Consider the following 25803-nt stretch of genomic DNA (forward strand, 5'->3'; position numbering starts at 1 on the left):
CCTCATCCTATGTAACTGTGTCTGACACCATGAAATAAAAATTAAGATACACCCTCCACATACTGAAGGGGGGCATTGAGTCGAGGCCAGGTGCTTCTCCACAGAATGAGAAGGAAAATCTTGGGTATTTTGTTCAGCATAAGTAGCTGTTCTTTTTAAGTTGTCGTATGATTTCTCTCACAATTTATTCACTGTGACCACAAGTGGCAGCTCAACAGCAAAGCACAGGTAACATAGAAACTTAAATGTATTACATTACAAACTTAACCCTGGGTGCTGGGATCAGCTGGAGCTTCAGCTCCAGTGTGGAGTGCTGCTCCAACAAATGATCATCCCGATGGGCTGCACCTCATCCTGGTGCTGAAATCCCAAACTGATTACTTCCAAACTGAATCGATCAATGGCTGCTAACCATTGAAAATGGCATTAGTGTTTGCTGTAATCGTTAGATTTACTATTGAACTTTAAGGGTTTGATGTGCGATTCAAGGGTTTGTCGGTTGTAAGTGGCCGTCTGCAATATCTAGGTTTAATATAAGTGGAGTTGATTGTATCTTAAATTTAACAACACAGAATGGGACCCTTAGCAAGAAGCCTCCCTAATTAATTGAACATAGCACAAGCTGTTTCACTTTTTTTTAAAAAAGCACAGGAGCTGAATATTATGTTGCCATCAAGGCGAGGAATGTCAGTGCTGGGAAATTGAACTTGGTCTACTTTTATCGTCCAGTGTCAGTACTAAGCTCACCAAGTTCAGGTACAATGCAAAGCAAGTGCAGAATAAAACTTCAGCTACCTTATGCCAACAATGTACCTTAATTTAAACCTCAGAAGAACGCTTCCTTCTGCACCAGTGTGAATTTATCCATTTCTCACACTATCCATTCTCTGCCTTTTTTGAGTAAGTTGCCAAAATGGTACCAATTAGCGCTGAATTGTGGGCAACTTTGTGCTGTGAGCCCTAGAAACTAGGTTGAGACTGTTAAAAACACATTTCATGCATGGTCCTCAAGTCAGCAGAGAAAGGAGACTCAAAAGCAAAATACTGCGGATGCTGGAAATCTGAAATAAAAACAGAAAATGCTGGAGAAGCTCAGCAATTCAGGCAGCACCTGTGGAGAAAGCAACAGAGTTAACGTTTCAGATCAAAGACCTTTCGTCAGAACTGGAAGATGTTAAAGAGTGAACAGTTTTTAAGCAAGTACGGAGCCAGGGAAAGGGGGGAGGGGAGGAAAGAACAAAAGGGAAGGTCTGTGATAGGGTGAAGGGCAAAAGTGATTAAATGATAAATGGGATGATGGTGCGAGGCAAGGAGGGTGGAATGGGACAAGTTAAGAAACAAAAGATGGGTCTAGAGGAGCTGTAAATGGCAACAGCAGAACCATTACCAGCAGCTGCAGTGCCACAAAAAAAAGGGGAGCAGTGATTATGATCTGAAATTATTGACATCGGTGTTGAGTCAGAAAGGTTGTAAAGTGCCTAAAGGAAAGATGAGGTGCTGTTTCTCGAGCTTCCATTGAGCTTTTTTGGAACAGTGTAAGAGACACCGAGGAATGAGAGGTCAGAGTGAGAGTGGGACGGGGAATTAAAATGGCAAGCGACCGGCAGGTCAGGATCATGCTTCCGGACTCAGCAGAGGTGTTCAGCAAAATGATCACCCAATCTGCGTAATCTCCTACCTCCCCCGGACCATGATCCCACCATCGAACATCAAGCCATAGTTTCCCAGACTGTCAATGACCTCATCTCCTCTGGAGATCTTCCCCCCACAGCTTCCAACCTCATAGTCCCCCATCCCCACACAGCCCACTCTATCTCCTTCCTAAGATCCACAAACAGTACTTCTCCAGGTGACCCATCGTTTCAGCCTGTTCTTGCCCCATGGAACTTATTTCCTCCTATCTTGACTATTTTTTCTCCCCTTGTCCAGTCTCTTCCAACACCCTCCGCCACTTTAACTGTTTCCAGTTCCCCGGCCCTAACCGTCTTCTTTTCACTGTGGATGTCCAGTCCTTCTACACCTGCATCCCCTATCAGGACAACCTGTGGGCCCTCTGCTCCTTCCTTGAACAGAGGCCCAACCAGTCCCCATCCACCACTGCCCTCCTCTGCCTGGCTGAACTTGTTCTTACATTGAACAACTTCTCCTTTGTCTCCACTCACTTCCTCCAAATAAAAGGTGTCGCTATGGGAACCCGTATGGGTCCTAGCTATGCCTGCCTTTTTATGGGATACGTGGAACATTCCTTGTTCCAGTCCTACTCAGGTCCCTTCCCTTGCCTCTTTTTCCAGTACATTGATGACTGTATCGTGGCCATCTCCTGCTCTCAGCTGAACTGGAAAATTTCATCAACTTTGCTTCCAATTTCCATCCTTCCCTCGCCTTCACATGGTCCATCTGCGATTCTCCCCTTCCCTTCCTCGACTTCTCTGTCTCCATTTCTAGGGATAGGCTGTCAACCAATATCTATTATAAGCCCACCGAGTCCCACAGCTACCTTGATTACACTTCTTCCCACCCTGCTTCCTGTAAGGACTTTATTCAATTCTTCCAGTTTCTCCATCTCTATTGCATCTGTTCTGACGATGTCACCTTCCTCACCAGTGCTTCAGAAAATGTCTTTCTTTTTCCTCAGCCAAAGATTCCCCTCCAATGAAGTTGACAGGGCCCTCAACCGTGTCCATCCCATTTCCCATACCTCTTCTCTCACCCCTTCCCCTCCCTCCCAAAACCAAGATAGGGTCTTCGCTTGTCCTCACCTTCCACCGCATCAGCCTCCACGTGCAATGTATCATCCTCCGTCACCTCAAACACAATGCCACCACCAAACAGATCATCCCCTCCCCTTTCAGCATTCTGCAGGGACGATTTCCTCCATGACACCCTGGTCCACTCTTCCATCACCCCCAACACCCGCTCTCCTTCCCATGGCAACTTCCCGTGCAATCGCAGGAGATGCAACACCTGCCCTTTCACCTCCTCCCTTCCCACCATCCAGGTCCCCAAACACTCCTTCCAAGTGGAACAGTGATTTACTTGTACTTCTTTCAATTTAGTATACTGTATTTGCTGCTCACGATGCGGTCTCCTCTAAAATGGGGAGACCAAAAACAGACTGGGTAATCGCTTTGCTAAACATCTCCGCTCAGTCCGCAAGTGTGACCCTGACCTGCCGGTCGTTTGCCATTTTAATTCTCCGTCCCACTTCCACTCTGACCTCTCTGTCCTTGGCTTCCTACACTGTTCCAATGAAGCTCTACGGAAGCTTGAGGAACAGCACCTCATCTTTCGATTAGGCACTTTACAACCTTCCAGACTCAACATTGATTTCAATAACTTCAGATCATAACCCATGCTCCCATTTTTTTTTGTGCGACAGCAAGTGCTGGTAATGGTTCTGCTGTTGCCATTTACAGCTCCTCTAGACCCATCTTTTGTTTCTTAACTTGTCCCATTCCCATTCTCCTTGCCTTGTACCATCATCCCTTTAGTCATTTCATCGCTCCTGCCCTCCACCCTTTTGTTCTTTCCTCCCCTCCCCTCTCTTCCCCCCCACCTCCTTTCCATGGCTCTGTACTTGCTTAAAAACTGTTCACTCTTCAATGTCTTCCACTTCCGATGCATGGTCTTCGACCTGAAACGTTAACTCTGTTTCTTTCCCCACAAATGCTGCCTGGCTTGCTGAGTATTTCTAGCATTTTTTGTTTTTATACCATATCAGTTAGTTAATTCTCACTGGCCCAGAATTTGCTGAAAAAATAACGGCGTGTTAACGACGCACGCCGTTGTTAAAGTACAAATCAGCCAGCAACTTGTGGCGAGGGAGATATATCCCATGAACAGCGAATTGCCACAAGTTGCTGGGCAATTTGCACTGTTCCGTTGTTAGCTTCGCAAAAATGGCATCTTGCCCTTAGCCGCCCCGTGATTTTCATGAAGTTGCTGCATTTGCACATTCATTGCCCATTAGACGCACCACAGAAAGTTAAATCTAGTAATTAACAGCACACGTACCCTTTTAACAATGTGATAATTGCTAACAATTGCTAATCAACCTCTCTTGTCCAGAAAGCAAACAATTAAAAGTATGGCGTCTCATTCCTTCATGTTGTGAATTGTTGGTGGAGATTTTAAAAATGTAAAATATTAAATTTTTACATTCTTTTTCTTACTTTTCCTTTCCGTCCCTTTTTTCTCTCCCTCTTAATTCAATCTTTCTTTCCCACTCTATTTCTCTTTCTGTACCCGATTTGACATTGAATTGACCCTCCTTCTCAGTCCTTCCTCTGTTTATTTCTCAAACCTTTAATCTCACTGGTTAAGGAGATACACTGTTTGTCCCATTGTTCAGCAAGGCCCCTGATGCCCTGTTGGCCTTGCACTTCCAGCAACTCTGTGGGCAAAAAATTTACAAATCTAAGCATGCATGAACAAATCGAACAGGGCACTCCACGAGATGCCCTGCTCCAGCAAAATCTGGGCCATTATCTCCCAATGTAAGTGTACAGCAAAGGTGACCAGAGTTCAGAAGAAAAATGAATTGTCAATCACAGATTTAACTAGTATCAAAATGCTATGCTGGTTCAGTACTTTTGCATACAAATAAAAAAAAATCATTTAGACACATAAATGCATAGCAGAAAAAAATGCAAATAATGGAAATCTGAAATTAAAATTAGAAAATGCTGGAAGTACACATCAAGTATCTCAGTATCTGGAAAGAAAAAAGACAGGTTAGTGTTTTAGGTAGACACCCTTCATTAGAACTGCAAAAAGGAGTACATAAGAGCCCCCTTACGAGATTGATCAAAACAAATACAGATAGGAACAAAAGACAAGAGTCTGATATGCTAACTCCATTTCAAAGCAGCAGCTGATGAATTTAATAGTCTGTCAACTGATACTTTAAAAGAATGGGAGAGACTGGAAGCAAAATGAAGTAATTAGCTGAAGTCTGAGATTGTTTATATCAATTCAAATCTGAGGGCTGCAGCATTTCCAGGATGATGATAGGGTGCTGCACCTGAAGTGCCTGGGGAGCTGTGGTTAGAAGTGGAATTAATGAAGGAATGAACTAGAGTGTAGCAGAAGGAAAAGTCCCTCTATAGAGATGTTGGTGCTTAGATCTTGTAGTAGATAACAGAAATGGTGAAAGAAGATCTTGAGGATGCAGAGGCTGCTGGATTAGAAGACGACTACAGAATTGCTGCAAGAGGGAGGAGAGAGTGAAGACACAGGAAATGGGTCAGATATATCCATGTGCCTAGTCCAACACCAGACCAGTATACTGTATTCACTGCTTACACTGCAGTCTCTCCTCTATATATGGGAGAGATGCGGGGTTCAACCCAGACGTGAAAGGATAATGTTTTATTGCACAGATGAAACCAATCCCTTGGATTTGGTGCTGTGTGTACACTAATAACTTTTGAGGTCTGGGAATGCAACTCAAATAAGCCAACAGTCAACGAAGGAATGAAAGAATGCAGATAAAGATAAAGATAGGATCAGCTGCTTTTCTCTAACTGCAACTAAAGCTATTAGTCACAGCTATCATCTTATTTTGATGACTTGGGATAATGAAGCTAGACTATGTTTTTCAATTATGTTAAAGCAATTATGGCAATGCTCTATTGTATCGTGTCCACTGGTGGAAAGGAACCTCTGATGCAAGTATTTCTTCCTCTTATCCTTGCCAGTTTTCTCTCTTCCTCCTCCTGAGGCATTGATTTCTTGCTAAAGTACTGTTCCATGGGCACTGTTACTCTCTGGTGCAGCTGCCAAGTGGGTATTATTCAAAAGTGAGCCTCAACAGTGATTGTTTGTAGGTTATTGTGTATTGTGTACAGTTTTGGTCTCCTTATCTAAGGAAGGATATACTTACCTTGGAGGCAGTGCAACAAGATTCACTAAATTGATTCCTGGGATGAAAGGGTTGTCCTATGAGGAGAGATTGAGTAGAATGGGCCTATAGTCTCTGGAGTTTAGAAGAATGAGAGGTGATCTCATTGAAACATATAAGATTCTGAGAGGGCTTGACAGGGTAGATGCTGAGAGGTTGTTTCCCATGGCTGGAGTGTCCAGAACTAGGGGCATAGTAGCAGGATAAAGGGTTGGCCATTTAGGACTGAGATGAGGAGGAATTTCTTCACTCAGAGGGTTGTGAATCTTTGGAATTCTCTACCCCAGAGGGCTGTGGATGCTGAGTCGTTGAGTATATTCAAGGCTGAGATAGATAGATTTTTGGATTCTAGGGGAATCAAGAGATATGGGAATCAAGCAGGAAAGTGGAGTTGAGGTCGAAGATTAGCTATGATCTTATTGAATGGTGGAGCAGGCTTACTCCTGCTCCTATTTCTTATGTTCTTATTTAAACACAGGGCATCACAGCCATGTCCGACTGATCTCACTTATGCAGTCACTGAATTGTGACCAAGGGTGAAAACCCAGACAGACTTTCCTCTCCCTATTCCAGGGGCACTGACGCCAATTGTCGCACCCCAATTCCTTCCGTGGCCAAGATGAATTAACTCAACACACAGCAGATTGAACCTGGAACCATCCTAGTGCATATGGCTCACTGAATAAAGTTATAGCCATTGAAGGAACTATTCCACAGCTTTTATTAATAAACGTTATTTACACATATTTAAGTCCTCATTTTTGTTTATTCATTCATGGGAAGTGGGTGTCGCTGGCAAGGCCAGCATTTATTGCCCATCCCCAATTGTCCTTGAGAAGGTGGTTTTGAGCCACCTTTTTGAACTGAGTGGCTTGCTAGGCCATTTCAGAGGGCAGTTAAAAATCAATCACATCATTTCCCCAGTTTTAAGCTTCATGTGCTTCTACAAGGCAAAAATATTGGTGGGAGTAAGGATGGGCAAAAATAAATTGCTGCATCATCATTTCTTAAGAAAAAAATTTATCATATTTGGTGTAATTCTTAAATCTTTAACATTTATTTTGAGGCCTTGCATGCAAATAGGGCTTTTATAAGTTCAGGCTTTCTTTAAATAAACCAAGGCTGATAAAGTTAGTTTTTAGTGAATAATTCACTATATCATCTTTTAGACTATACAAATAAAACAGAAACCATAAAGATGAGCATCTTATATACAGGTTTTCTCCTTTGATTTTTCTCCTCCTTACTCCTCCCTCTTGTGAAGGTGGAGAATGATGCTGAGGTACAGTTTTTGAGGTACTGGCTGCCCTCCGGTACCTCACCCAAGTGGCAGAAGCCTGGACAGTTACATCGAAACTATAGCACCGAAACAGGCCATTCGGCCCAACTGGTCTATGCCGGCATTTATGCTCCACACGAGCCTCCTCCCTCCCTACTTCATCTAACCCGATCAGCATGCCCTTCTATTCCTTTCTCCCTCGTGCTTATCTAGCTTCCCTTTAAATGCATCTATGCTATTTGCTTCAACTACTCCTTGTGGTAGCGCGTTCCACATTTTTACCACTCTTTGGGTAAAGAAGTTTCTCCTGAATCCCCTGAATTTATTATTGACTATTTTATATTTATGACTTCCAGTTTTGGACTCCCCCACAAGTGGAAACATTTTCTCTACGTCTACCCTATCAAATCCGTCCATTATCATAAAGATCTCTATCAGGTCACCCCTCAGCCTTCTTTTTTCTAGAAAGAAGAGTCCGAGCATGTTCAGTCTTTCAAGATAAGTATATCCTATCAGTTCTGGTATCATCCATGTGAACCTTTTTTGCACCCTCTTCACTGCTTCTATATCCTTTCTATAATATGGAGGCCAGAACTGTGCCCAGTACTCCAAGTGTGATCTAACCAAGGTTCTGTACAAGTTTAGCATAACTTCCCTGCTTTTCAATTCTATCCCTCGAGAAATGAACCCCAGTTTAATGGCCTTATTGACCTGAATTAGGTAGACAGTGAATTAGGTAGACAATTTGACCATGCAGGTCAGCACAACCGTGACCACTCCTGTTCTCAAACAATGTTCATAAATCTAACTTTACAGTGGGCGATATTGGATATTGAATAGGAGAAGAAACTGTAACTGATTTTTCCTCTTCACTATCCTAGGGACACTGATGTCAATTATAGTGCCTCATCTCCTGATGTCACCAGGGCCTAGATCAGCTAACTGAGCAGAGAGCTAGAGCTAACCCTGGACTTACTTCATCTATATAGCACAATACCACACCTCAAAGGCCATTTACCCACTGAATGACAGGGTGAGTTCATGAAACTATTTTTAAACAAATCAATTGCAAATCATAGTATTATATGCAAGGGTAACTTATACAGTAGATTTTTTACAAGAATATTACTATCATGTAACCATTACAATAAAATACATGCAAATGTAGAGACTTTTAGCTCCACTCAGTTAAACACAGTCAAAAATAAACTGAAATGACAGGCCTTTGAGGCAAGATTAAAGTTTTATCAATTGTCTACTTAGTACTTCTAAAGCTAGTTTGATTTCAATAATGAGTTAATTTGCTTTTATATCTTGGAAGAATGATACCATGCAACTTCCAATTGAGGACAAAGAATGCACAGGAAACAGGGAGACAATTTTTTCATGACATGATTAATATTGCAGCAATTAGACGATTTGTGCCTGGTTGGCTTCATGCTGCAATAGAGCTTTACATTTCAATACTGATGGTTCTAAAATGATTGATTTATATTTGTATGAAGAGGTATCATTATTTATTTTTGCAATGTAATAGAAAATTCTTAATAAATGATAAATCCAAATTTTAATCAACATATAGAATAATAACTGAGTTGGAGTGTGCTGCCAGGTTGCAACAAGATGAATTTTGATAGGAAAAGTGGCCTTTTCCTGTCCCTGGCTCCATATGTCCTTTCTCATGCAATAGAATCAAAGATACCATTGTAAAACAGAGAAGTGAAGTTCAAGCAGTTTATAAAAAAATCACAAACTCAAGGACCGTGTTACAGTTCGTAAATCCCTATCCAGCTTTGTCATTTGGGTTGGTTTCATTTGTTACCGTCACCCAATACCCCCTACAGCTGCCACAGTAACTGTGGCATAAATACTACCAAAGGACTGACAGACAGGGTGAGATGTAGGTTATATATTTTTTCAGTGTTTAACATGCATATTCAATGTCTTGTAGATATTACAATTACATTCCATTGGAATTAAATAATCATACATCAGTACGTACCAGCGATCAATGGGATTAATCATTGTCCTTTCAGTGTTGGCTGGGATTCTGTTCCTTGGGCTGATTAGTACCTTAAGCCCTCCCTCTCTAAAAGCAAAGCTTAGGAACTTATACCTTATACATTCACTAATCATGGATTTTGCTCTATCTTTCCTCTCAATGTTTTCTTATTTTTCCTTTGGTTTCACTACTGCGATCCTGCATGGCTTTTTCCTTGAGCTGTGAGGATAGAACGTCTCCCTCTAGCAGCTGCGAATGCTGCTTTCCGATCGGCTGACAGTTGGTAATGCTTTCTCCCCTTCAGACACGGTGCTGTGTATGTGTGCAGTGCTCCATGGACCAGCTGAGAACTGGCAAGTCTCACCCAGTGCGTACAGGCGAGCTTAATTGACAGCCACGGCTGGGATTTAAACTCACCATCCCCCACATTGGAGTTTTCCTTTCCTAAATAATTGCTAAGAACCTTTTAGATATGGTCTGCTTTCCTTTACATTTTGAATATTTCCATCAGTAAGCTACTGTGTGTAAACACGAAGGGTCACTAAGTAATTTGGGATGTCCTGAGGATACGAAAGGCACTTTATAAATGCAAGTTCTTTCTTTTCTTTAAAATTGTAGCATTATTGTGAAACAAAATTGCTTTGCATCAACACTATAGTTGTAGTGTGAATGCAGCTAAACTTTCTTTAACTCACTGACTATTTAAGCCTTTGACTTCCAACTGTGACCCAGAAGTGGTCATTTTTCTATTTTACCAATTAGTTTAATTTAGTTTTTCTCTCTCTCTCTCTCTCTCTCTCTCCCTCACAGAAACTGACAGCTTAGGGCCAAAGAGGAATTGCCCAAATAGCATCACCAAAGGAATAGGCAGGGTGCATTTTCAATCTTTAACTGTGGTCTAAAGCATACAAGATGCACAGAATGAATGCTTCTCCAATGGTAGCCATCTGTCCTGAGGAGAGGACGTTTCAGAATTCCTCTGTTAGTACATAAGTGGCACAAGGGAACGCGGTACTAAACATTCCATTAAATTAAGAGATAAATCTTCACATTTCAATACATTTTCTTGTGAGCTAGATACTACTGACTTCAGTAATTTTCTCTTAGAAGACACAGACCTATAAAAATACTATTAGTTTGTTTTTTGTGAATAGAACCAGCTGATGCTCCAGTTCAATCAAATGGCATTTAGAGTTTTCCACTTACTTCGACACAAATTTTGTAAGTAATCTATTTTAACGTACAGTTCACTTCGTGAGAGAATGATGATTTTTACAGGCATTTTGTACAAAATGCAAAAAAAATCTGCTAATATCTGAAACTTTAATTAGGTCATTAAGACCAATGGCTGGGACTAATGTATTTTCATAAGAACATGACTTAATTTTACGTATTAAAAGTCTTAGTATTCATGAATATTCTAAAACCAATATAATAATGATAAAATAACTTATTTAATTAAAGGATTTATTCTAACACATCAGAGATGATCACACTTTTCCTTTTTAATTACCTCAACCAAAAAGTTCTTTTAAATGTCCATTCCTTTAATTGCTGACTATGGTAGAATAATCATCAGTCCCTCTTTACACAGGAATCATCTCTTCATAAAAATCTTTTATGTTATGAAACCACAGACGATGGCAAATGCATGGCTCCTTCACCATCAACTGCACTTGGAAATATAAACTGCCCAACTTACCTTGCACTGGTGATAGCAGAGACCCACTGTGAGCTACCACCTGATTCACTGGCCTCACTTCTGCTTGGCGTCTTACGCAGAGCAGCACTGGTTAGAACATAATGGAAAGCAGCACCTGGATGATTGCATAGTTGTGCTCTCCCTATACTAGCTGCAACATAAAAACCTCTTCTAGATATTCTGCCACATGTCCGAACAATTGGGTTGAGGATTTGTTCCTTAATGCATCATCTACCGGGCACTGGAGGAAGGGCTGAGTGTTACAGCGAGAGCTCAGAACAGCAGGTTTAGAATGGTGCTAGAACAACAATCTGCTCTGATCTCTTCACCAATGCTATTTTGCCATAGTCCAAATGAAGAATGCCTGAATGAAACTTTTTAAAAGCACTGCTTGCAACAGTCTCACAGTCTGTCTTTGTTCCGGATATGGCCAAAAAGGTTTATTTACCCAAAGAGTTTATTCTGGAGTACAGCATCCTTTAAATCCTAGCTTATCCAGATTACTAAATGCATCACATCCAGTGGCTGATGAAAAGCATAACAGTGATACATAGTAAATTGAAAAATTCAAAACAATAACTTGCTTAAAAAGGGACTTATTTCTACCTAATGATTACAACAATTTTGTATGTTATATATACCATACAAGTCCAAAACTTAAAGTTTTAAATCTAAAAGGCTCTCTTAGAATCATAGAACTTTATAGTATAGGTGGTCGTAATTTGGTCCATCGCACCTGTACTGGCTTTCAGAAAGTGCTATCCTATTAGTCCCATTCCCCAGACATTTTAATTTTTTCTTTTTCAAATATTTATCCATCTCCCTTTTAAATGCTATTACATATTCTGCTTCCACCATTATTTCTGATATCATGTTCTATTGTATTGGTTTAGTATTACCTCTTTTCTTTTGTACTATAGGCCCCAATTGATAAAACTAAGGATCTCACATGCTTTGTTTTATAGCTTTATCAACTTGCCACCCCCACCCCACCACCTCTATTATTTAGAATCACTTAATGTACAATTACTTTTCTGGAACTATGGCAAATAAACTGATTCCAAATAAATTTAATCAAATTTACATATTTTCTAATAGACAGAGGATAGCCCCTAGATACTTGTGTGTTCATCCATATGCTTTTATGAGTGGACCCAGGAAACATTACAAGTGATAAAAATCAGAAAAGTGCGTAGCAACACTGGGCTGAAATGTTTATTAATATGTATCACAATGCTATCTGTGAAGTATTATAGTATTTAATGCACGGAAAGTTGTGAAAAATCTCACCTATTTCATTTTAACTAAGGAATCTTTTTTCTTTAACTCTCATATATAATTTCAGTTTTACTAATTTCTACCAAAATGTAGGGTTACCAGTTAGAGTATGACATACACTGGTCCTAAAGTAAATTGCCATCCATCACTGACAATAAGTGTTGCTAAACTATTTGACCATGGGAACCATCGCAATCAAGCCTAATCCTGGCCTTCTAAGACATCCAAATAAATGTAGCAGTGACAATGGATATTTATCAGGACAAGGAACCCTGGCTGATTTTTCCCCTCCCTAGCCCAGGCACCAATTATTGTATCTCTATCGTCACTCAATCATCTTAGCATAGACTAGGAATTGAACCTGGGACCTTCCTAATCTGTTTGGCTCAGTTCTGCAACAGGAAGTCTATTTAACCCTTTCTACTAGAGGCTGGAAGAACTTTTAAATTCTGTACTGAATAAATTGTTACATCGAGTTGCATTGAAACTACAGCACAGAAATAGGCCCAACATTTGGCCCAACTGGTCTATGCCAGAGTTTGTGCTCCACATGAGCCTCCTCCCTCCCTACTTCATCTAGCCCAATCAGCATACCCTTCTGTTCCTTCTCTCTCATGTGCTTATCTAGCTTCCCCTTAAATGCATTTATGCTATTTGCCTCAATTACTCCTTGTTGTAGTGCGTTCCACATTCTAACCATTTTTTGGATAAAGTAGTTTCTCCTGAATTCCCTATTGGATTTATTAGCAACTATTTTATATTTATGACCTCTAGTTTTGGACTCTCACACATTTTCTCTACATCTAACCTATCAAATGCATCTTAAAGATCTCTTTCAGATCATCCCTCAGCCTTCTCTTTTCTAGAGAGAAGAGCCCCAGCCTGTTTAGCCTTTCCTGATAAGTATATCCGCTCAGTTCTGGTATCATCCTTGTGAATCTTCTTTGCACCCTCACCAATGCCTCTATATCCTTTCTATAATATGGAGACCAGAACTGTGCACAGTACTTAAAGTGTGATTTATCCAAGGTTCTATACAAGTTTAACATTACTTCTCTGCTTTTCAATTCTATGCCTTTAGAAATGAACCCTAGTGCTTGATTTGCCTTTATAGCCTTATTAACCTGCGACACTATTTTTAGTGATTTGTGTATCACTAAACCAATATTAAACAGGCCAAACTTTTTTTTTTTAAAGTTGTTCCTTCTTTAACTAACTCTTAAACGATACTGAAGACACCCAGCTCTAACCTCATCACCACCTCTTTGGACCCCTCCACTGCCTATGATTTGTCACGCTGCTTGTTTGATATCCAGTATTGGATGAGCAGCAATTTCTTCCGATTAAATATTCCTTTCCTTGTTCCACTTTCTTCTCACTTTTGATCTCCCCTGGCATTATAGGTCCTGTGGCTGAGAATATGGGCAGGGCTCTCTCGCTTCTATGAATGCTTCAAGGAATGGAGCCTCCAGGAGATACTTGTGGGAAGGTGTCCAACCTTGCACTAAGGCGCCTGACCTCCACTCATCACATCCCCAAAGTGACATGACCAAGATCACCAACTCAGCTGAGCGGAAGATCGAAGGGAAATCAGGATGATGCACATTGCTGATCTAAATACATTATACACCTAATCTATTCCACCATACTACAGCATAGCCAATCAATTATAGTACATTATATTATTTCATATTTTAGCACAGTCTGTGCAATAGTTGACAAGTTACAATATTCATTGATAGCAAATTCAAAACATAAATTTGCCATGTTTTATCATTTGTAGAGAATGAGGCAAATAATAAATGACCAAACTGATTATTCATAACATGATTTAATGCATAAAAAAGTGAATAAGTTACCCTACCATTATCTTTAAAATGTAATATACTTGTGCAAACAATTGATGTGTAGACAATTGGCATATTTATTCGAAAAAGCTAGGATGTAAAAAAAACTTAGCTAAATAAACTTTGGTTAATGAGCTTAAAAATTGCAGCCCTCTTTTAAAAAAGCCTTTATTCCCAATCTGTGTTGATACGAAGCTTAGTTAGAACATTCACACAGCTTCCCAGGCCAACCTATCAAACACCACAATGTTACTTCAACAATTTATGAGCACCAGCTGGTAACCAATAGTTCTAGCTTCATACTTAAACTGATTTATGCTCACTCATTCAATGTTTTATTCAATAACAGATAAAACAAAATGTGTTTACGTTCAATCACCACTTCAATTAAGAATTTAATAAACAGTGTTACAGCCACAACTCAGTGCCTGTCCAGTTCTTAAGACATAACGTTCCACAATTCCTTTTTGCTTTATTGACAGGGAGAGGCATCAACGCAGAGAACTATAGAATGGTTATTCTCTGAACTATGTTCAACATTTGAAGTAAAATCATGCTAAGGTCTAAGCAATAGAAAGTATGACCTTGTACATATGCTTATTATTCGAGAAATTAATATCGTAGTGGCACTGAAGGCAAAACTGCTCATCAAATAGCTGCTTTTTCAGTGTTATTTATCTGCTGTACTATTTATTTGCTCTTGAAATATGCTGAATGATCTTACTACATATGACAGTAGAATGTGAAGTGTTAGCTAGCTCGCTTCCTATGTAAAAGCTTTATACAATGACATTACTAGGGTACTGTTCCTTCTAGCAGAAAACTTAATAGCAATGATGCGTTGTTTACGTACACTCTATGGATAAATACAGCTCTGAGATATTCACATTGCCTTTCTTAAATTGGAAGTGTACAAAGAAGCAAGTAATGTAAAATATTCAAGAAATAAAGAGAGAGAGGAAAAGAGACTACAGGGTCCAAATCTCTCATCTGCTGTCGTTAGCTAAAACATTTTTTCCTGCTCATACTATTATTTCACGGCTGAAAATCTGGCTTCTTTTTCTCCTTCCATTTTATAGACCATTATCTGAAATTAAGCATAAACAGCTTCTAAAGTGAACGGTTAATCTGACTCACCTGGCCCCAAAGCACTAGTGGAATTATGCAGAATTCCCAATCCTCTCACAGACAGCAAAAATCTGCAGTCGAATTCTGGCTTTCTGAGCACCTTGCCCCCTTCTCATGCGTCATACTACACCGAAAAGCATCAGAGGAAAATCAGATTTGCATTGTGTTTTTTTTATTCTGACAAAGGCTTAAGACATAAATACTGCTGTTCTGGCTAAGGTCAACAGTGACCCAGCCCTGCATCAGTTTTACTGCCGTAACAAGTCTATCAATTCTCCATCACCACAGACTTTCTCGACTGCATCGGCATTTTTTTTTAGTCACGATATTATGGATATTCTGTCACATTAGGAGTCAAGTTGCTGCACTCTGATTCACAACCCAAATTACTGGATAACTTTGCTCACACCGATAGTAAGAATGAAATGTATTCATTATAGTTTATTTTGGCTTCCAGCCACAACTATATTTAGTGCTTTAAAAGCTTGATTAGTTAAATGGAACAAGAGATGCTACTTCCCCATCTACCATAAAAGAAAATCCCATATCATCTGAAAGATATACTGTGACTAACCTGAAATAAGGGCCATCAATTGTACAGCTGCCAAAAGCAACTTCCCGCAAACATCCCTCAAACGGTGACCAATTAAAGTGCTTCCAGAGACAACGTGAGGACAAACGAACAGCAGATTGCTGCAAGGCTGAAATAGCTTGCCTCCTACAGCCAATAAGACACCCTAAAGCATTGCATTAGTTTAACAGATGCATGCATGAAAGGCTGACAATAATTCCCAGTGACCTTTTCATAAGATTATACAAAAGAGAGAGAGAAGCAGCAGCATATTGTACAGAGAAGAAATGCGCTATTTTGTTTAAAGAAAGACAGAGGCTGGTTCAAACACTTTCATTTTCGCAAACCTAGCCAAGTCAGGAGATAAACCTTTTTATTTTGTGCAGTGAATAAATGTGAAAGACTAGACTGTTAAATGCTGTAAATTGGGAATAGAATTTGCGAATGAAAGTCTGTTCTTTGCTATGCTACAATTACCATAGCAACTTCCAGCTGTCATAGCAACCATTTAAAGATTCTCCATTTTAAAATAAGCCTACTAACATGACATCTGATAACTGCTGCCATGCTAAGCGCCATTGATTTTAACTCTGGATAATGCTCTTCTTTCAAATACATGAGATACTGACTGAACTGCATTTTTAACTATAAATTTGCTATACCTTGTGATCCATCACATAGCATTGTTGATGCTATTCACACTTTTGTGGATTCAACATCACATATAAACGTATGGAACAAGTTAGCAGGGGAAGATATTGAAGGTAATAGTTTTTAAATAGGATCAAGAGATAACTAGATTTGTTTCTGGAAATGGAGGGATATGGTAGGGTTGATAATAACAAAAAGGGGTGGGAATGTTAAGCTAAAACATTTTTAGCTGCTCCTGAAAGTTCATTTGTTCTTCTCTGCTTATTTGTGTCCAGTTTTCTTTTTAAGATTGGAATTTTTTTGAATAATTTCACAAATTTAAAGAAATGCTCTTGTTTGATTTTGCTGAAGACAGAGAACCCATTTCCTATTGTGGTGTTATCAACCATCTACAGTAATTTAGAAGAATTTTAATCACTTTGTAACCTCTCTGGAACTGAACAAAGAGGCCGGCTATATGTTTTACAAGGAACATGAGCTGTGCAAAATTTTATTAAGTATAATTTTGAGGCCTGCCGAGGGCCTTACTTGAGTCCAGGAGCAGGAAAGCAATCGACACATGTGCTCCTCCTGGATCCACATTCAGTAAAGTTTTTTTTAAAAAAACCATACCTTTTTGGTGGTAGCCTCCAGCAGTCTCTTTAAGGACCGCTGGTTAGGCCGCATGTAGACCAGGTAACCTGCTACGTTCAGGGTAAATCAATTTCCAGTTTAGGTCCCTCAGGTGTTAGGCACCTTATTAGCAAACTCAAGGGCCTTACACCTGTTTTAGGCATCCTCCAGGGGCACCTCTACAGCACCCCAACCAATATGGCGATAGACATGTTTCCGACGATATTCGAGGGTGGGGGCGGGGAGATTGGCCCCCTAAATTGGATCGCGATGCAGCCATTTTCCACCTGGAACATGGGTGCACCAAGGTCCAATCTCACCCCCATAATTTTTTACCCAATGGTGAGACTGTACCAGCTAAGCTAAGCTAACACACGATGCATACATCTTAGGAACTGCAACAATTCACTTGTTCTGTTAGTTTCAATAAGTATTTCATACTTAGTACATTTTGCCTTTTATATCTGGTAGCAAACCATTAATTTTACACATTTTTTTCAAATTCTATCACATATCTGCTAAAGCAAAGATTCAAATTTGCAAGATCCCTTGAGTTATTCACAGATATTTACAATTTAGTGTCCCCATTAAAATGATTTGAAAGATATTTATGAAGAAATGCAATTGTTGCCTGCAATCTGTAATTTCTTTAAGAACAATCTTAATTCACTTTAATTCTGCATCATATTTTTGTGTTGTATGACAGAGACACAATTATGAGCGACCTATTTGCTCACACCAGCATATATAGAGTGCATGAAGGAGTATCACATACATTAAAAAACAAAATGACCAAAGTACAGACCCTCCTCTACCAGCCCCAGGCCAATGTCACTTTTTGCTGTGAGAAAAAGAAACAACCCATGTATTCGGCTAATAATTTGATATGATCTGACACATGAACATGGTTGGGGCAGAGATGTGTGTAAATTCAGTTTAAATCATGTGAATACAAATTGAATGCAATCCCCAGTGAAAAAAGGGCATTGAACTTAAAGAACTAAAAATACACAGGTGATAACTTCAATTTTTTTCTAGCATTGATCACAAATTCCATCCTTTTGTATACAAAATGGCTCCATTATTTCACATCACTGAGCCAATCAGTTGTATTTCCTATTAGCCTTGCAGTTACTTGGGCAACTGCACCACCAAGTGCTCAAATAAGATAATATCATGTTAATTCAAAGACATTGGTCTCACAAAAACTGAATATGCTGCATACCTGACTATACACCTGGTAAACAACATTCATCAATTTGTAGTTAGTATGGATTAACAAATGTCAATGGAGGATGCCGTTTACATTTGATACTTAAACTCGTCTGTGTAGGATCAACACACAAATAAAATTGACTATGTAATGCTGACAACGTGCAGGATGTTCACCTCAGACAAAACTGGTTAGAGAAATAACCAAGATCATTTTGGCAAGATCATAGCTTTGTTGATGAACTATTCCTGGTTGGTATTTGACAAACAATGAAACAAAAGTTCCCTTTGAAGTACAAGTTGATTTACATTGTCTGGTATACTGGCAGTTGTTATAGTCACACGGGGCTTGATTTTAAAAGGGCGGCGGGATGGCAGCAGGGGCAAACCCGAATAATAAAAACTTACCGTTCCCCATGCGATTGTAACTTAATTGGTGCCACTCAACCTTGTTTCTGGGTTTGTCTTCCGAAAGCTGCTCAGTGAGCGGACTGTACATCCGCATGACAGGCTGTCAGCTGGAGCGTCTGGATTTAAAGGGCCATTGCTCCAATGGATTTTGCTGGAGCAAAGAGCAAGACGACCCAATGGAGCAGCACAGGGGTGAGGCTGCTCCAAGATTCAGCGATGCCTCACTTCAGCTACTGGCCAGGGTGAGGAGGAGGAGGGAACTATTTTACCCGGCCGACAGGAGGAAGCAGCCTGCCTCTGCCACCATGAAGGCCTGGCTCGAGGTGGCAGAGGAGGTCACCAGCAGGATCAACATCTGCCCCACTTGGGTCCAGTGCAGGAAGCATTTCAATGATCTAATTAGGTCAGCAAAAGTGAGTACACATCACCACGCACACCCCTGCCCCGACTCATTCTGCACTGCCAAGGCTACTTCATCACATCACTCCTCACACCCACTTAAGGCTCATCTACAACATACCTTCACTTCCTGAGCACTTCCTCACCTCCCCATTTGTCACCCCACCACGACCACTCACCCCAATCCTGATCCAATGTGATCTCTCTGTCTGATACTCACCCTCTGATGCACGTCTTTCACATTCAGCCTCACCCAAAGCAATGCATTCATTGACTGACCACTTCACCATCACTCACTCACACGTCTGTACTTTCTTCCCTTCTAGAAGAGAGCGCAAAATACACTTGAGAGGGCGAGGACCGGAGGGGGGCCACAACAAATAGTGGTCCTCACAGAGGCGGAGGAGGAGGTCCTGCAGATCAGCTGCACCCTCGAGTGCCTGTCTGTCAGGGATGTCGACACTGGCACCCCACAAACGTCTGGTGACACATCCTTAACATTCATCACACACAACATGATTTGATGTTAACAATGCTTGGCATGTTGAACACCTCAGTATGTTCAGCGCAACATGACACATCTGTGATGATGCTTAATATTGCCTTCTGTTCTCTTATAGGCCCTTCAACGACCGCAGTGACAGGAGAGGGTGATTCTTCATAGGAGCTCCAGGCCTCTAAGGGCGCACCGTCACATCATAGCGAGCCATTCACCAGCGCAGGTACTCACACCTCGGTGGGTCCTAGTAGTCAGTTAGTTGGGTTGGCACCTGGTGAGTCACCACACACAAGTGAGCACGAGCAGACACTGGTGGCAGGGGCAGCTATGGAGAGTCCGCATCGGTGGGCGCACTCCTCTCCGTGCTCTGCTCAGCTGGATGCAGATGCTGAACCCCGGGGGCCATCCTTTCGAAGGAGAATGATTGAGGGACAGCAGCACATTTGCGAGGTACTGGAACAGGTGCCACACGCACTCTCCACAATAGCACAGAGGATGGAGGAGTCCAACTCCTGCATTTGTGGAATGGTGGCACAGGTATGTGAGGGAATCTCAGATAGTGTCACAGGGATGTGAGGGAATCTCTGAGATAGTGTCACAGGGATGTGAGCAACTGTTTGAGATAGTGTCACACATAACTGCTGAAATGTCTGAGACAGTGTCGTAGGCAACTGCGGAAATGTCTGAGATAAAGTCGCAGGTAAGTGCGGCAATGTCTGCAATGGAAAGAAGGCTAGCCTCCGTTAAGCTTCAAGCATGGCTTGACAACGGCCATTCGGACTCACGGTGAACAACATTCTGCCGCCTTAAAAAGGCAGACGGAAACTTTACAACTGGGCTTCCAAGGCATCATACATGTCCTCCAAACTGTTCTCCAGCAGGGTGGTAGGAGTGATGTGGGCCTGGTCCAGGAGAGGGATGATGGCAAAAGGGGGCATGGAAGTGGAGATGCCACTGAAAGTGTTCCCACATCTCACCCGTTGCCCCCCTCTCAACCACTACTCGCAATGCTGCCTCCTCTCCAGGTGGCCAAGTCTGCCCCTGCACAGGTGCAGGTGGAGCAGTCTTTGGAGGGGTCCTCACGGGCTCCAAAACCCAGAGGGCAAAGGCTGAAAGCATCTAAGCAGTCTGGCCATGGACATGAGCAACCTGCCACTTCCTCTGCTGCAGCCACAGGGGATGCACCACGTAGGAAGAGAAAGGCTAAGGATTTGTGATCACAAAGGGTATGCACAAGGGTGTCTGATAGACTGTCATGTTTTTCATTTATTTGTTTTTTGTTAAAGTCACATTAAATGTTATCATTCTCACCACTACTGCTACATCTTGCCAATTCTTGACTGGCTTTTGTGATAGTGCCCTTTCATGTGCTTCATCATGAACGGCGACACTTGATGCCACCCAGTGGGTCACTTGACGGTGGGTGTGTGTGTAGTTGCAGGACTGTTTTGTGCGGGGGGGGAGGTGCTGGTGTTGGCGCTGGTCTTTCCAGGTGGTGTGAGGCCGGGACTCTTCTCACTTTCTGATCTTACAAGAACCATTCACGTATGAGTGACTCCCAGGCCTCATGAGCAGCCAGGTGAGCTGCTGCTCTGCCCATAGTTTTGTCCTCCTCAATGTGGATGGTGGATGAGGCCATGGGGCCTCATCTTCCGGTACCCCTCTCTGTTGCACCATCATGTGATCCACTCTCGCTGGTGCGTATTGAAACGCTCCCTCACAACGATTGAGGCACCGAAATCGCATCTTCAGCAGCCCTATCTCATCTTCAATTACAGACCTGGTGGTGATGTGGCTGTCGTTGTGTCGACGCTGTTGCTTGCTGATGGGGTTCCTCAGAAGTATCATGAGCCATGTGTGCATGGGGTATCCCTTGTCCCCGACGAGCCAGCCTTCAAGGGTGTTTGGTGCGTTGAAGAGGCCCGGGATGTTGGATTCCCTCAGAATAAAGGACTCGTGGCAGCTGCCAGGGAATCTGGCGCACACATGAAGAAATCTTTTGCGGTGGTCACAAACGAGCTGGGCGTTGATGGTGTGATATACCCGCTCCTGGAAATTCTGATTTTCTTCGCCCCCACCCCCAACGCACCCGCACTTTCGTTTCAAAATCGAGCCCACAGCGTTTACGGATTCCCTATTAATTTAAAACTATAAGTATCTTCCGTGTCATGCACATTGGGCATGCTACTCCACTGCAAAATGCAGCAAAATAAATCAATGGAAATGAAAATCGTGTGGGTTCTATAACAGGCAGGCAATACACTCTGCCATTGTATTTGCCATGTCCTGAAGGTGAAAATTACCCCCTAGGATGATCAGTTCTACTTTCATTATCACTTATTTGGAATACTTTGTGGCAGGTACATTTTGGTCTCAAGATATTCTGCTCCAATACTCTGAGGTGCAATAAGAATAAGCACTACATGAAATGATATAGCAGTGGAGACATAGGGCTCGATTTTCGCACCCGCGATCGGGTGCGTTCGTGGCGGGGGGCGGGGGGGGCTGCTAAAATCGGGGATTCCCGGGGCGGGTCTGGAGCCCAACTCCAACCCGCCTACTTCCAGGTTCCCCAGTGACGCGCTGACATGCGCGCACAGCCCCCGCATGTGGGACTCCCACCGGCAATTATTTATTTAGTTATTTCAGGTCGTTTAGAGACCTGATTAACATGATATGTTAGGAGGGGTGGGATTTTACAAACAACTGGGTCTGTTTCCCGTACTGGGGGAAACACTCTCAGTTCAAATGGACGTGTTGCAGCCATCAGCCTGTGGCAGCTGCAAAGGTCCATTTGACAGTGGGGGGGGGATGGGGGGAGACCCTCGCTCATTGCAGGAGGCTACTCTGTCTCTTTGTACAAAGTTTGGCCTCCACCACCCTCCTCCTAACAACAAAATTCACCAACCTGCACACTTACCCCGGTGTCCAGACACATGTACCTACCTTGCCGACCCCCTCAAATGTACATCTTACGGATGGGGGCCGCCGTAGCTGCAGTCATGACCTCCTCGGAGGACGAACAGCATCACCAGCCTCGCCGGCCACTTCTGACATGTGGAGCTCCACAACACAGTGCTGTGACACATCCACCTGCACAGCAGGAGGGAGGGCAACGACAGAGAGAGATGCGTCGCAGAAGGCACTACCCTCGCCACAGGGTCCACAGACCTAGGCTCAGCTTTCCTGGACCTCTCTGAGCAGCAGTGCACACGGAGGCTCAGAGTCACTCGACATGTAGTCGTGGACATCTGCAGCCTCCTTCATGCCGAGCTGCTCCCGGCTGGCCCGAGCACCATCTTCTTACCTGTCGCTGTCAAAGTCACCACTGCCCTCAACAACTTCTCCTCCGCATCCTTCCAGGGTGCAACCGGGGACATCGCCGACGTCTCTCTGTCGTCTGCACAAAAGAGCCCTGCAAATACACCTACACCCACTCTGCAGTGACACAATGGGTGGCATCAGTTGTGGGTCTTCATTGTGATCCTCAGGAAAGGGCATTATTGCACAAACCAGACAAGATTCGCAAAGACGTGGCAGTAGTGGTGACAATATAATGTTATGTGAGTTGCTCAGAAATTAAATATAGGTAAAAACCATGACAAACCCTCAAACACCCTTGTGCATCCCCTTCATGCTCACGACACGTTTGCCTTACACTTCCTACTGCACATGTGATGCATGCCATGTGGCTGCAGCACAGTTAGTGGCAGGTTGAGTGAGGCTGACCGAGAAAGAGATGCATGAGAGGGTGAGTATGAGATAGAGCCATGAGATTGTATGAGGATTGGGTTGAGTGGTAGTGGCAGAATGAATACTGGCGAGGTGAGTAAGTGCAGGTAAGATGAGGATGAGCTTTGAGTGGGTGTGAGGAGTGATGTGATAGAGTAGTGTTGGCAGTGCAGAAGGAGATGTGGGGTGGGGGCGGTGATGTGGCAGACGGAGTGTAGGGGAATGAGTAAGTGTACTCACTTCGGCTGACCTACTTAGGTCATTGAAGCGCCTCCTGCACTGTATGCAGGTGCGCGATATGTTGGTGGTGCAGGTGGCCTCCTCTGCCACCTCGAGCCAGGCCTTCTTGGTGGCAGAGGCAGGCCGTTTCCTCCCGCCCGCCAGGAGGAAAATGTCTGTCCTCCCCCTCCTCCTCACCCCATCCAATAAGATCTGGAGTGAGGCATCATTAAACCTGGGAGCAGCCTGCCCCCTGGGCTGCTCCATGCTGTACTTCTGCCTATTTTCTGCAGCATCAGTCAGTGGAGGACTGCCCCTTTAAATAGGGCTCCTCCAGCTGACAGCCTATGCTGCGCACGCGCAGTCCGCCCGCTGCGCAGCTTACCAGCGGGAAACCCGGAAGCACAGGTAAGTGGCTCCAATTAGCCTGCGTTTCCGTGCGGAGCACCCCGATTTCATTGGGCCCGTATAGACAGAATTTGTATAATCACCTAGTTTTGCTTCCTATTAATAACTTTTAGAGAAAGCACAGAGCTACAAATTCCAGATTTTAATTCAAGTAAAGACGTTGTGCATGTGCCTGACAACCTAACTTTGTTTTCATAAAATTCCAGAATAAATATAAATTAGGTGGCTCTTTGGCATATCTAAGCCCTTCCATATAGAAAAGCCTAGACTCAACATCACAGCATTCAACTATCTCTTAATTGACTCCAAGATATGTGCTTTCACTGCCTTACTAGAAGTTCATTCCAAGTGTGTTAATCAGTTTCCGTGAAAGAATTTCCTGGCATCAGTTCTAAACATGTCTTTCACCAATTTAAACCCGTGCCCAACTAGTCCTATTTTCACCGCATATCCTGAAATGGTGCTCTGCACTTACCTTTGCCTGTATCCTAACTCACACCAAGTCCCGTTCACCCATCACCCCTACGCTCGCTGACCTACGGCAATGCCTCGATTTTTAAAATTCTCATTCTTGTTTTCAAATCTCTCCATGGTCTCGCCCTTACCTATCTCCATAACCTCCTCCAGCCCTACAACCCTCCAATTCTGGCCTCTTGCGCATCCCCGATTTTCATCGCTCCACCATTGGTGGCCGTACCATCAGCTGCCTAGGCCCTAAGCTCTGGAATTCCTTCTATAAACCTCCCTGCCTCTCTCTCCTCCTTTAAGATGCTCCTTAAAACCTACCTCTTTGACCAAGCTTTTGGTCACCTAATATCTCATGTTGTGGCTCGGTATCAAATTTTGTTTGATAACACTTCTGTGAAGCGCCTTGGGATGTTTTACTACGTTAAAGGCGCTTTATATAAATGCAAGTTGTTGTTGTTTCTAGATCGCTTAATATCTTATCCACCTCCTGTGTAATTTGCCTCCTTTTCAGTTTCCTCCATCTTTCCGCATAATTCAATCCACTAGGGACACTAATAGCACTAGGGATCAGTCTTGTGGTTCGTTTCTCTTTGTGTCACCTCCAGGGATTGAATGTATCTCTTGTGTCTCAGTGTACATCCCCTTTGGATTCAATATCGCCACTGATTGATGATCACGCCATCGCAAAACATCTGGCAGATTCATTCAGAACGCTAATTTTAGAACTTGAAACATGTCCTCCAACTACCCCTGCATAAACATTCCGCCAATGGGACAGTCTAACTTTTAACCCTAACCACGAAGCTGATTTTGTGAAGCATTTTGATGTTATTCTCATTCAAAAACTAAAGAAAATTATAATAATAAACTAAGATAAACTATAAAATTCAAATTAGAAGTGAGTTTTGTGGAAGCAATGCTGCGTTACAGTTTCTAATAACCCTGATTATTGAAAGGCCTAATCGCAAATCATTTTTGTTAAAAGATACTGTACATCTATCAAAAAAATTATGAATTTTCTTTTCATCCTTGAAAATGAAAAAAAAGAAAGATCCCACTGACTTAAGAGAGATGACGATACAAAAAAGCTGTATGTTTCACATATGTGCTAACAATACTATTACCCAATGCCTAAACATATATCATTCATGACAAGATCTGATTATTTAATAATTGCTCAGCAGAAACTTCTGCATGTTCCAGAAAATACACCATCTTCTAAATAATGTGACAATTTCAGTCACAGGATGAAGGCCGAGGCAAATGTGTAGCAGCAGAGAAATTGATGAGTTCATCTAATTCAAGTGTAATAGCCACCAAGACTGACACTGCATAGAGATAAGGTGCATTCAAGATAAGTGATTTATAGGGGCTTGCTTTTCTATCTCATTTCTATTTCCTCAGTAAGCCACTAGGTTATGTTACAACACAACCCTTCAGAATTTAAATCTCTTCAGCACTAATAGTTTATTTTCAAGGCATC

General features: G+C 42.3%; 1 protein-coding gene across 12 annotated transcripts in view; it reads right to left on the reverse strand.

Annotated features, from left to right (window-relative positions):
• Window positions 1–25803, reverse strand: part of anks1b (ankyrin repeat and sterile alpha motif domain containing 1B) — a 738433-nt gene that overhangs the window by 39070 nt on the left and 673560 nt on the right. The gene's annotated exons all lie outside the window — the stretch shown is intronic.

This window comes from Heptranchias perlo, chromosome 24 (assembly GCF_035084215.1).
Source record: "Heptranchias perlo isolate sHepPer1 chromosome 24, sHepPer1.hap1, whole genome shotgun sequence".
Lineage (NCBI taxonomy): Eukaryota > Metazoa > Chordata > Chondrichthyes > Hexanchiformes > Hexanchidae > Heptranchias > Heptranchias perlo.